This window comes from Sciurus vulgaris, assembly GCF_902686455.1.
Source record: "Sciurus vulgaris genome assembly, chromosome: 10".
Taxonomy (NCBI): Eukaryota; Metazoa; Chordata; class Mammalia; order Rodentia; family Sciuridae; genus Sciurus; species Sciurus vulgaris.
In genome coordinates, this window is record NC_136470.1 from 144,545,547 (window position 1) to 144,559,343 (window position 13,797).

The following is a 13,797-nucleotide window of genomic DNA, read 5'->3' on the forward strand; positions in this document are numbered from 1 at the left end:
ATATTCAATACTTAGCCTGTTCAGTGGCAAGAATTCAACCCCCACAGTTCCTGAAATGTAAATGGAGAACTGGTAGATTTAAATACTACAGATTTTATCAGGCAGGTCTGCCTACATCTCTGACTGTATGAGACTGAGGCCTAAGTTGGCTGAGATGAATGCAAAAGTTTAGAATCCTGGGAAGAAAAGATCCTAATCAGTATTTAAGGGTAAATCTCTATGGAGAGAGAAAATTGCTTAGCTATCCTGAATACCATCTTAACACAGAAGGGACAAGATGTACAAAGAGATGATCTTGCTTAATTTTTTTAGGTGATTCAGGTGGTTTTCTGAGGAAGAATCACTTGATTCACATGCTTGTGAAAAACTAGCCCAGAAATTCTATGTACTTTGTATCTCCACTAACATGCCTTGGAGCACAGTTGAAAATGTAGAGAAAGTTTGGACTGCAATAGAAACTTGCTTTTATTTGGACAAAGATGCTTATTTACAGACTTTGAGAGATTTAATCATACTACTTAGAAATTCTGTTAAGAGCTAAATCTAAAAGTCAGTAATAATCATCCACCCAGAACTCTTTGTCTTCTGGAAATATATTTTACAAGTTTTTAGGGGCTGGGGAGATGGTTCAGTCAGTAGAGTGTTTGCCTTGCAAGCACAAGGCCCTGGGTTCGATCCCCAGCACCGCAAAAAAAAAAAAAAAAAAAAAAAAAAAAAAAAGTTTTTAGTAGTTAAGCAGTTCCCCATTGACAAAGAGATACTGAATGGGGAGGGCAAAACTTCTATTCAGAGGACTGAGAGGCATTCAGATGTAGAGGAAGATGAGTTAATATGGTACCCCTGTAATTTATATTTAAAAGATCCTGCTCCAGTGTCCCATCATGGCCCTAGGAAAGGACTTAAACTCATAAGACCAAGAATCTCTACCACTGTTAATAAGGCAAAAAAGGAATTATCAAAATAAAATTCAGTTTATACCCCATTTTTGAGCAAACTGATTCTCAAAGTTGTGATGCAACAAAAAGAACTCATGTGTCTATTATTTTATAACATTATGGATGTGAAAATTGGCATGCTCTGCATATGGATCAAACATGCCATTCATACTTAACCTCTTAAAATAAATATGTAATGCAGCCCTACCACTTAATGACTGGCTTCTCCTAGCTACCTTCTGCCTTTCCAAAGGACTGTATTTAACATGAAAATCCAGTATGATAGACAATTGTTCAGATCAGGTAGAAGTCAATATATTGAATGGAGTTCAGATTGCCTTGGATATGCTTACTGGTTCAGGAAAACTTTTGATTTGGGACAACAATCAACTTATGATTTTCAAACTTATGCTCAAATAAGTGCATGTGCACAAAGAGCTTGGAGAGAATTCCCTGCCCAGGGAGAGAAAACTCTAGACCCCATACAAATTTGGCAGAGGCCAGAGAAAATTTTTCAGACTTTATAGCACATTTATATCAAGCAACAAATCGTCTGGCCAGTGATCTGAGTACCTCTGAAACTTTAGTTAGACATTGGCTTTTCTACATGCTAATAAAGCTTGCAAAGTAGTAATTTGGCCAGACTGTAAGAAAGGAAAATTAATAGATTGCATTTGTATTTGTTCTGATGCTTAATTAACATGCTCAGAATTTGTAGCAATGACTGCCTCTGTAAAAGTATTTATACAGCCTCCTTTAAAGGAGGCAAATTCTATGAAACAATGTTTTCGCTGTTTCGAAAAAGTTCAGTCAAAGAATGTTCTAGCTATTTGTACTCACTTTGTAAAGGGACACCATTGGACTAAGGAGTGCCATGCCCACATAGGTGTAACTGAGCAAGCGGGGCTTACATGAGTGAAAAACTGGAATTGGTTGGACCCATTAAACAATGAGGATGTCACTTTCTATTCCAGAGCAGTCATTGTCTCCAGCTCAGCCATTACTCAATCTTACCCAGTATCCTTATGTGCAGGCCCAGTCTGAAAATGCCTCTGAGAGGACTTCTCTCTGGAGCAAAAGTGTTGGACATCAATCACAACTCAAAATTTGTACTAACTCAAAAATGGGTCAACAAATGATTTCTATGGGTATGTATGACCCTTTGCCCCTGGATACCATGGGTGTAATAATGGATAGGGGTAATTTAACTTCAAAAGGAGTTCAAGTTTTACTGGTTATTTTTGATTAAAAAATTATTGAAAAGCAAGTTCTCATAATTTTATTTGACATCCAAACCTTCCCTGAAAATAAGAAATTATTAATATGCCCTCAGCATCAATATTTTCCTGGAACCAATAATGTCTCCCTTATCTCCTTACAGATATCAGTGAAGGCTTACACTGAAATTTAAATGGAAGAAGCCTTTAGGCTTAGTAGGAAGCCAGTCTCAAATCCAAGAAAAAATGAAAATATGTATTTTACCTGAACTCCAACTAATAAAACCTAAAAAGTAAATTTATGGTGCTTTAGTAAAATAATTAATGTCTCTGTCATTTTTCCAGGACTATTCCTTTTTGTTTCTAATTCTATATTTTTTGAGGTCAATACTTTGTCTTGATTGGTCCTATTTTTTATTCAAGTAGAGTTTTTGAACATCTGTTACACTGCAATGGAGATTCTCCTATAAAAATTTACAAGGTCTTTGCTTTTGTATTATGTATATGTTGTGTTGTCTGTCCATATATGAGCATCCAAAAATTATGTACATGATATCAAAATTGATATATTGATGCTCATGAATTAAAATTAAAAAATTGGTACAGATCCCATTAATCCAAGTGATTTAAAAAGTTTTAATCTAAATTGTGTAAGCAAGTGAAAGTAAAATGTCTTTACAATTACTTAACACAAAAGTCTCCAGGGGGTCACACTGATAAAATGTTGTGGTATATAAAATATCTAATATTAATTGTTTCTGGAACTTCAACATTAGAGATGATAATTACTGTTCAATTCACTTATCTAATATCTTGGTAATCACAGTACAAAGTAAGTTACATTTGACATGTATGGAATTGCTCAAATGTGTTTTTCTAGAGACATCTGATTAAATCACAAAAGTTAATCTGCTAACTGATAAATCACATTGAGTACTCTCAGCTCCTTAAATTCCATGGGGTAACATATTTGAACATTACTGGTGTTTTCATAGATTGGTAAATAAAAAGTGTTTAAAATTGCTTTGTGTTATCACTAAAAACAATTTTACTAAGAGTTAAGTTCTAACCAGTTCAATTCTGTATACAAAGGGATCTGAAATTTTCAACTGTGTTTTAATTAATGTAAATACAATAAAATATTTTATCTAATTAAAATGGAATAATTTATCTAAATTAAAAAAATTGTGTTATTCCATAATGTGAACAAAAAAAAGGACAACAGTTAAAAAGAAAAAATAAAAGTTTCTAGCTATGGAAATATATTTACTAAAATGAAAAAATATTTCTGGGTAGGAGACTCTTTGTGTGATGAAATACATGAGGGTCTAAGTAAGTGCTAAGAAAGTCTGTGTGTAAACAAAGGGCAAATTTCAAAAGTTTGTGTGTAACAAATTTGGTTATATGTATGTGAGTCAATCAATTAAAGCTATTTAAACATTTTAAGGTCAATTACTATTGTACAGATATAAACCAAAGTTGCATTCATATGTTAAAATGTCAAGGATTTATTTAAAACACTAATTTACTCTTTTTTTGATAATTTTTAATGGTAAACAAATGAGATACATCTTGTTTCCCTGTACATGAAGTAGAGGCATACCATTTGTGTAATTGTACATTTCCCTAGGGTAATAATTTTTTATTCATTCTGTTATTTTTTCTTTCCCCCCACTCCTCCCACCCCTCTTATCCCTCTATAGAGTCCCTCCTTCCTACATTCTTGCCCCCTTTCCACCCCCAACATGTGTCATCATCTGCTTATCAGTGAAATCATTCATCCTTTGGTTTTTTGAGATTGGCTTATCTCACTTAGCATGATATTCTCTAACTGCATCCATTTGCTGGCAAATGCCATAATTTTATTCTTCTTTATGGGTGAGTAATATTCCATGGTATATATATGTACACCATGGTTTCTTTATCCAGTCATCAATTGAGGGGCATCTAGGTTGGTTCCATAATCTGGCTATTGTGAATTGAGCAGCTATGAACAATGTTGTCACTGTATCTCAGTAGTATGTGAATTTTAAGTCCTTTGGGTATAGGCCGAAAGTGGGATAGCTGCGTCAAATTGTGGTTACATTCCAACCTTTCAAAGGAATCGTCACACTGTTTTCCAGAGTGGCCACACTATTTGCAGCCACACAGCAATGTAAGAGTGTACCTTTTCCCCCACATCCTCTCCAACACATATTGTTGCTTGTATTTATGATAATCACCTTTCTAATTGGGGTGAGATGGAATCTTAGGGTAGTTTTGATTTGTATTTCTCTTATTACTAAAGATGTTGAACATTTTTTCATATGTTTCTTGATTGCTTGTAGATCTTCTTCTGTGAAGTGTCTGTTCATATCCTTAGCCCATTTGTTGATTGGGTTATTTGTATTCTTCATGTAGAGTTTTTTGAGTTCTTTATATATTCTGGAAATTAGTGCTCTAACTGAAGTAAGAGTGGCAAAGATATTCTCCCACTCTGTAGGCGCTCTCTTCACATTGCTGATAGTTTCCTTTGCTGAGAGAAAGATTTTCAGTTTGAGTCTATCCCAGTTATTGATTCTTGCTTTTATTTCTTGTGCAATGGAAATCCTGTTAAGGAAGCCTGTCCTAAGCCAAGAAGTTGAAAATTTGGACCTACTTTTTCTTCTATAAGATAAAGGGACTCTGGTCTGATTTCAATGTCCTTGATCCATTGTGAGTTGATTTTTGTGCAGGGTGAGAAATAGGGGTTGAGTTTCATTCTGATGCACATGGATTTTCAGTTTTCCGAGCACCATGTTGAAGAGGCTATCTTTCTCCATTGCATATTTTTGGCACCTTTGTCTAGTGTAAGAAAATTGTATTTATTTGGGTTTGTGTCCGTGTCCTCTATTCTGTACCATTGATCTATCTATTTTGGGGCCAATACCATGCCGTTTATGTTATTAAAACTTTGTAGTATAGTTGAAGGTCTGGTATTATGATAACCCCTGGTTCACTCTTCCTGCTAAGGATTGCTTTAGCTATTCTGGGTTTCTTATTCTTCCAGAAGAATTTCATGATTGCTTGCTCTATTTCATTAAGTACACCATTGGCATTTAATTGGAATTGCATGGAATCTCTATAACACTTTTAGTACTATGGCCATTTTGACAGTATTTTTTCTGCCTATCCAAGAACATGGGAGATCTTTTCATCTTCTTAGGTTTTCTTTAATTTTTTTCTTTAGTGTTCTGTAGTTCTCATTGTAGAGGTCTTTCACCTCTTTTATTAGATTAATTATCAAATATTTTATTTTTTTGAAGGTATTGGGAATGGGGTAGTTTTTCTAACTTCACTTTTTTTATTTTTATTTTTTATTTTATTGTAAACAAATGGGATACATGTTGTTTCTCTGTTTGTACATGGTGTAAAGGCATACCATTTGTGTAATCATACATTTACCTAGAGCAATGTTGTTTGATTCATTCTGTTATTTTTTTCCTTCCCCCCACCCCTCCCATCCCTCTTTTCCCTCTATACAGTGCTTCCTTCCTCCATACTTGTCCTCCTCCCTAAACCTAACTCTAACCCTAACACTAACACTTCCCTCCCCCCCATTATGTGTCATCATCCACTTATTAGCAATATCATTCATCCTTTGGCTTTTTGAGATTGGCTTCTCTCACATAGCATGATGTTCTCCAATTTCATCCATTTGCCTGCAAATGCCATAATTTTACCATTCTTTATGGCTGAGTAATATTCCATTGTATATATATACCACAGTTTCTTTATCCACTCATCAATTGAAGGGCATCTAGGTTGGTTCCACAGTCTGGCTATTGTGAATTGAGCAGCTATGAACATTGATGTGGCTGTATCTCTGTAGTATACTGATTTTAAGTCCTTTGGGTATAGGCCAAGGAGTGGGATAGCTGGGTCAAATGGAGGGTCCATTCCAAGTTTTCTAAGGAATCTCCACACTGCTTTCCAGAGTGGCTGCACTAATTTGCAGCCCCACCAGCAATGTATGAGTGTACCTTTCTCCCCACATCCTCGCCAACACCTGTTGTTGCTCCTATTCTTGAAAATCGCCATTCTAATTGGAGTGAGATGGAATCTTAGGGTGGTTTTGATTTGCATTTCTCTTATTACTAGAGATGTTGAACATTTTCCCATATGTTTGTTGATTGCTTGCAGATCTTCTTCTGTGGAGTGTCTATTCATTTCCTTAGCCCATTTGTCGACTGGATTATTTGACTTCTTGGAGTAGAGTTTTTTGAATTCTTTATTGATTCTGGAGATTAGTGCTCTATCTGAAGTATGATTGGCAAAGATATTCTCCCACTCTGTAGGCTCTTTCTTCGCATTGCTGATAGTTTCCTTTGCTGAGAGAAAGCTTTTTAGTTTGAATCTATCCCAGTTATTGATTCTTGCTTTTATTTCTTGTGTTATGGGAGTCCTGTTAAGGAAGTCTGGTCCTAAACCGAATTGTTAAAGATCTGGACCTACTTTTTCTTCTATAGTCTGAAGGATCTCTGGTCTGATTCGGAGGTCCTTAATCCATTTTGAGTTTAGTTTCGTGCATGGTGAGAGATATGTGTTTAGTTTCATTCTGTTGCATATAGATTTCCAATTCTCCCAGCACCATTTGTTGAACAGGCTATCTTTTCTCCATTGCACATTTTTGGCCCATTTGTCTAGTATGAGAAAATTGTATTTATTTGGGTTTGTGTCCGTGTCCTCTATTCTATACCATTGATCTACCTTTCTATTTTGGTACCAATACCATGCCGTTTTTGTTACTATTGCTTTGTAGTAGAGTTGAAGATCTGGTATTGCAATATCCCCTGTTTCACTCTTCCTGCTAAGGATTGCTTTAGCTATTCTGGGTTTCTATTCTTCCAGATGAATTTCATAATTGCTTGCTCTATTTCTGTAAGGTATGTCATTGGGATTTTAATTGGAATTGCATTGAATTTGTATAGCACTTTAGGTAGTATGGCCATTTTGAAAATATTAATTCTTCCTGTCCAAGAACATGGAAGATCTTTCCATCTTCTAAGGTGTTCTTTAATTTCTTTTTTTTAGTGTTCTATAGTTCTCATTGTAGAGGTCTTTCACCTCTTTTGTGAGATTGATTCCCAAGTATTTTATTTTTTTTGAGGTTATTGTGAATGGGGTAGTTTTCCTAATTTCTCTTTCCGAAGATTCATCACTTATGTATAAAAATGCGTTGGATTTATGAGCATTGACCTTGTAACCTGCTACTTTACTGAATTCACTTATGAGTTCTAAGAGTTTTCTGGTGGAATTTCCAGGTTCCTCTGAATATATAATCATGTCATCAGCAAACAGGGATAGTTTGAGTTCTTCTTTTCCAATTCGTACCCATTTAATTTCTTTGGTTTATCTAATTGCTCTGGCTAGAGTCTCAAGAACAATGTTGAATAGAAGTGGTGAAAAAGATCATCCCTGCCTTGTTCCAGTTTTTAGGGGGAATGTTTTCAGTTTTTCACCATTTAGAATGATGTTAGGCATGGGCTTAGCATAAATGGCCTTTACAATGTTAAGGAATGTTCCCACTATCCCTATTTTTTCTAGTGTTTTGAGCATGAAGGGATGCTGTATTTTATCAAAGGATTTTTTTTCTGCATCTATTGAAATAATCATGTGATTCTTGACTTTAAGTGTATTGATATGGTGAATTACATTTATTGATTTCCTGATGTTGAACCAACCTTGCATTCCTGGGATGAAACCCACTTGATCATGGTGCACTATCTTTTTAATATGTTTTTGTATGCGATTTGCTAAAATTTTGTTGAGAATTTTTGCGTCGATGTTCATTAAGGATAATGGTCTGAAAATTTCTTTCCTTGATGAGTCTCTGTCTAGTTTAGGTATCAGTGTGATATTGGCTTCATAGAATGAGTTTGGGAGGGTTCCCTCCTCTTCTATTTTATGGAATACTTTGAGAAGTATTGGAATGAGCTCTTCTTTAAAGGTTTTGTAGAACTCGGCTGAGAACCCATCTGGTCCCGGACTTTTCTTTGTTGGTAGGCTTTTGATGACTTCTTCTATTTCAGTACTTGAAATTGGTCTATTTAAATTGTGTATGTCCTGCTCGTTCAGTTTAGGCAATTCATATGTCTCTAGAAACCTGTTGATGTCTTCAAAATTTTCTATTTTGTTGGAGTATAGATTTTCAAAATAGCTTCTAATTATGTTTTGTATTTCAATCCTGTCTGTTGTGATATTTCCTCGTTCATTCTGAATTTTAGTGATTTGGGTTTTCTCTCGTCTTCTCTTTGCTAGTGTGGCTAAAGGTTTATCAATTTTGTGTATTTTTTCAAAGAACCAACTATTTATTTTGTCAATTTTTTGTATTGTTTCTTTGTTTCAATTTCATTGATTTCAGCTCTGAGTTTAACTATTTCCTGTCTTTTACTACTTTTGGTGCTGGTCTGTTCTTCTTTTTCTAGGGCTTTGAGCTGTAGTGTTAGGTCGTTTATTTGTTGAGTTTTACTTCTTTTATTAAATGTGCTCCATGAAATAAATTTCCCTCTAAGTACTGCTTTCATAGTATCCCAGAGATTTTGATATGATGCTTCTTGGTTCTCATTTACCTCTAAGAATTTTTTAATTTCCTTCCTAATATCTTGTCTTATCCATTCATCATTTAATTGCATATTGTTTAATCTCCAGATGTTGGAATAGTTTCTGTGTTTTTTTCTGTTTCATTTATTTCTAACTTCAATCCATTATGACCTGATAGAATACATGGTAGTGTCTCTATCTTCTTGTATTTGCTAACATTAGCTTTGTGGCATAATATATGGTCTGTTTTAGAGAAGGATCCATGTGGTGCTGAGAAGAAAGTGTTTTCGCTCTTGGTTGGATGGTATATTATATAAATGTCCATTAAGTCTAAATTATTGATTGTGTTATTGAGATCTATGGTTTCTTTGTTCGATTTTTGTCTGGAAGATCTGTCCAGGGGTGAGAGAGGCGTGTTAAAATCACCTAGTATTATTGTGTTATGGTCTATTTGGTTTCTGAAATTGAGAAGTATTTGTTTGATATACATGGATGAGCCACTGTTTGGGGCATAGATGTTTATGATTGTTATATCTTGCTGATTTATGCTTCCCTTAAGCAGTATGAAATGACCTTCTTTATCCCTTCTGACTAACTTTGGCTTGAAGTCCACATTATCTGAAATGAGGATGGATACTCCAGCATTTTTGCTGAGTCCATGTGCATGGTATATTTTTCCCCATCCTTTCACCTTTATTTTATGGGTATCTTTTCCTATGAGGTGAGTCTCTTGCAGGCAACATATTGTTGGATCTTTCTTTTTAATCCAATCTGTCAGTCTATGTCTTTTGATTGATGAATTCAGGCCATTAACATTCAGGGTTATTATTGAGATATGATTTGGTTTCCGGTCATTTGGTTCATTTTTAAATTTTATTTATTTATTTGACATGACTTGGTTCCTCCTTTATTTGACAATTCCTTTAGGATAATTCCTCCCTTTGCTGATTTGCTTCTTTGTTTTTCATCTCTTCCTCATGGAATATTTTTCTGAGAATGTTCTGTAATGCTGGCTTTCTTTTTGTAAATTCTTTTAGCTTTTGTTTATCATGGAAGGATTTTATTTCATCGTCAAATTTGAAGGTAAGTTTTGCTGTGTATAAGATTCTTGGTTGGCATCCATTTTCTTTCAGGGCTTGAAAAATGTTGTTCCAGGCCCTTCTAGCTTTTAGGGTCTGGATTGAAAAATCTGCTGATATCCGTATTGGTTTCCTCCTGAATGTATTTTGGTTCTTTTCTCTCACAGCCTTTAAAATTCTGTCTTTATTTTGTATGTTATGTATTTTCATTATAATGTGCCTTGGTGTGGGTCTGTTTTAATTTTGTGTATTTGGAGTCCTATAAGCCTCTTGAACTTGATTTTCCATTTCATTCTTCAGATTTGGGAAATTTTCTGATATTATTTCATTGAATAGATTGTTCATTCCTTTGATTTGTATCTGTAGGCCTTCCTCAATCCCCGTAATTGTTAAATTTGGCCTTTTCATGGTATCCCATAGTTCTTGTAGATTCTGTTCATGATTTGTTACCATCTTCTCTGTTTGTTCAACTTTGTTTTCAAGGTTAAATATTTTGTCTTCAATGTCTGAGGTTCTGTCTTCTAGGTGTTCTATCCTACTGGATATTCTTTCTATGGAGTTCTTAATTTGGTTTATTGTTTCCTTCATGTCAAGGATTTCTGTTTGCTTTTTTTTCAATATCTCTAACTCTTTATTGAAATGATCTTTTGCTTCCTGTATTTGCTCTTTTAACTGTCGATTGGTGCGTTCATTCAATGCCTGCATTTGCTCGTTCATCTCATCGATTGCTTCCCTAATCATTTAAATTATGTACCTTCTGAACTCCTTTTCTGTCATTTCTTCTGCCATGCTGTCATTAGGTTTTATTGATGTAACATCTAGATTTGTTTGCAGCATTTTCCTTCCTTGTTTTCTCATATTGTTCAGGTATCAGTGGACCACTGAGATATTGCAGATTTCCTCTACTGACTTACAATGTCCTTGACGATTTCTATATATGTCCCCGGTTAGCCTTCAGTAGGCTGAAGTCTTGGAGGAAGTTGATAATGAAGTGCTCCACAAGGAAGCTGCCTCTCTAGGAGTGGTGTCCTTCAGGTGGGGTATATTCCGTGCTAGTGGGCAGAGGTGCCTCCACTTGTTGACCAATGGTCATCCAAAGGGGAACTAAGATGCAGGCTGAGGCAAGGCCTGTTTGGGCCTGTGTCTCTGGTTTTACCGTCCTTGTGGGGAAACCTCAAACGACAGGGAAGACTCACCCAGTGTGGAGGTCTCGCTGGTCAGTTCCCTCCTAAAGGTTTCCCTCAATTTACAGGTACCTCCTGGGCTGGGCTGCCTTCCTCTGCAAAGTTCCCAGGGGCCCGTCCCTATTTCCTGGGCCTGGGAGCCTCACCCTTTGCAGATGAATCTCCTTAGGCTGCCCCTCCTCAGAGAATCTGCCCGCAGCCCTCGAACCTTCGCTCTGCCCCTAAGCATGTCTCTGTGGGGCTCTTCCACCAAGAAGCCTCCTTGATCCTGGGATCCTGCGCTGCACCTAATCGCCTGGCTATGTGGCCCCTCCTCTGAGCAGCCACCTGGGGCCCCGTATAATCGCTCTGAGTCCCAGAGATCCTCCACACGCCTTTCCTCCTGACAGCTGCCCAGTATTCTGGTGCAGTCACTAGGAATCCAAGCAACTCACTGAGTGCCTCCTCTTCCCACCAACCACCCGTAGCCCCGGGTAATCAATCACTGGAGTCGAAGTGACCCGCCCCTTTCCTCCTCCTCCTCCAGGTAACCCCCTGGGTGTTCAGGAGCGGTCATTCTGAGTGGCTCTGAATCCACGTGACCCGCTGCACACATCCTCTGAGCAACCGCCCGGAGCTCTGGTGCGGCCACTCAAGACCAAGCGACCCACTGCACTTCTCCTCCAGGCAGCCCCCCTGTGTTCAGGAGTGCTCGCTTTATGTCCAAACAACTCACCAATCGCCTCCTCCTCTGAGCAGCCACCTGGAGCTCTAATGTAGTCACTGTGAGTCCAAATGACCCGCCGCGCTCCGCCTCCTCCTACTCCTCAGGGCAGGCCCCGGTGTCAGAAGTGGTCTGAGTCCAAACAGCTCACCTCGCAGCTCCTCCTCTGGCAACCCCCTGTAGCTCTGGTATAGCCACTCCAAATCCAAGTGGTCGCGCTCCTCCTCCTCCTTGTCCTCAGGGCAGGCCCCGGTGTTCAGAAGCAGTCGCTCTGAGTCCAAGCAGCTCGCCGCGTGCCTTCTCCTCTGGCAACTGCCTGTAGCTCTGGTATAGTCACTCCGAATCCAAGTGGCCGCACTCCTGCTCCTCCTCCTCAGGGCCGGCCCCGGTGTTCTGAGTCCACACAGCTCTCCTCGCCGCTCCTCCCCTGGGCAGCCACCGGAGCCCCAGTCGTTGCTTCGAGTCCCAGCGCTGTGCTGAGCGGCCTCCTCTACGCTCCCAGTTGTCTGAGTTCACTGCTCCAGCAGGGGGAGGGTTGTCTCTCCAGCAGCTCTACTTCACAAAGTTCCCTGCGTTCCGGGACTACCGTCCCATCCGGGACGCCTCCCCAATGGGAGAGATTCACCCGGCTGCTTTGAGTTGGTCCCAAGTCTCTCAATATCTCCTCTTTTGAATCCTGAGTCCTGGAGCAACATGAAATGCAGCTACCCTCTAGGCCGCCATCTTGAATACCTCTCTAACATCTCTTTATGAAGATTCAGTTATGTATAAAAATTCATTGGATTTATGAGCACTAATCTTATATCCTGCTATTTTACTGAATTCACTTATGAGTTCTAAAGTTTTCTGGTGGAATTTTCTGATTCCTCTAAATATATAATCATATCATCAGCAAAAAGGGATAATTTGAGTTCTTATTTTACTATTCATATCCATTTAATTTCCTTGGTCTGTCTAATTGCTCTGGCTAGAATTTCGAGGACAATGTTGAATAGAAATTGTCAAAGAGGGGAACCCTACCTTGTTCCAGTTTTTAGGGGGAATGCTTTCAGTTTTTCACCATTTAGAATGATATTGCCCATGGGCTTAGCATAGATGGCCTTTACAATGTTAAGGAATGTTCCCACTATCCCTATTTTATCTAGTGTTTTGAGCATGAAGGGATGCTGTATTTTATCAAATGCTTTTTCTGCATCTATCAAAATAATCATGTGATTCTTGACTTTAAGTCTATTGATATGGTGAATTACATTTATTGATTTCTGGATGTTGAAGCAAACTTGCATCCCTGGGATAAAACCCCCTTGATTATGGTGCACTATCTTTTTAATATATTTTATGCTATTTGCTAAGATTTTGTTAGCAAAATTTTTGCATCAATGTTCATTGAGGATGTTGGTCTGAAATTTTCTTTCCTTGATGTGTCTCTGTCTGGTTTAGGTTTCAGGGTGATATTGGCTTCACAGAATGAGTTTGGGAGGGTTCCCTCCTTTTCTATTTAATGAAATACTTTGAGAAGTATTGGAATGAGCTCTTCTTTAAAGGTTTTGTAGAACTCGGCTGAGAACCCATCTGGTCCCGGTCTTTTTTTTTTTTTTTTTGGTAGGCTTTTGATGACTTCTTCTATTTCATTACTTGAAATTGATCTATTTGATTTGTGTATGTCCTCCTGGTTCAGGTTAGGAAATTCTTATGTCTCTAGGAATCTGTTGATGTCTTCAAGATTTTCTGTTTTGTTGGAGTACCGATTTTCAAAATAGCTTCTAATCATGTTTTGTGTTTCAATCGTGTCTGTTGTGATATTTCCTTGTTCATTCCGAATTTTATTAATTTGGGTTTTCTCTCTTCTTCTCTTTGTTAGTGTGGCTAAGGGTTTATCAATTTTGTTTATTTTTTCAAAGAACCAACTATTTATTTTGTCAATTTTTTTATTGTTTCTTTTGTTTCAATTTTGTTGATTTTAGCTCTTATTTTAACTATTTCCTGATTTCTACTACTTTTGGTGTGACTCTGTTCTTCGATTTCTAGGGCTTTGAGCAGTAGTGTTAGGTCATTTATTTGTTGATTTTTTCTTGTTTTATTGAATGCGTGCCATGAAATAAATTTTTCCCTAAGAAC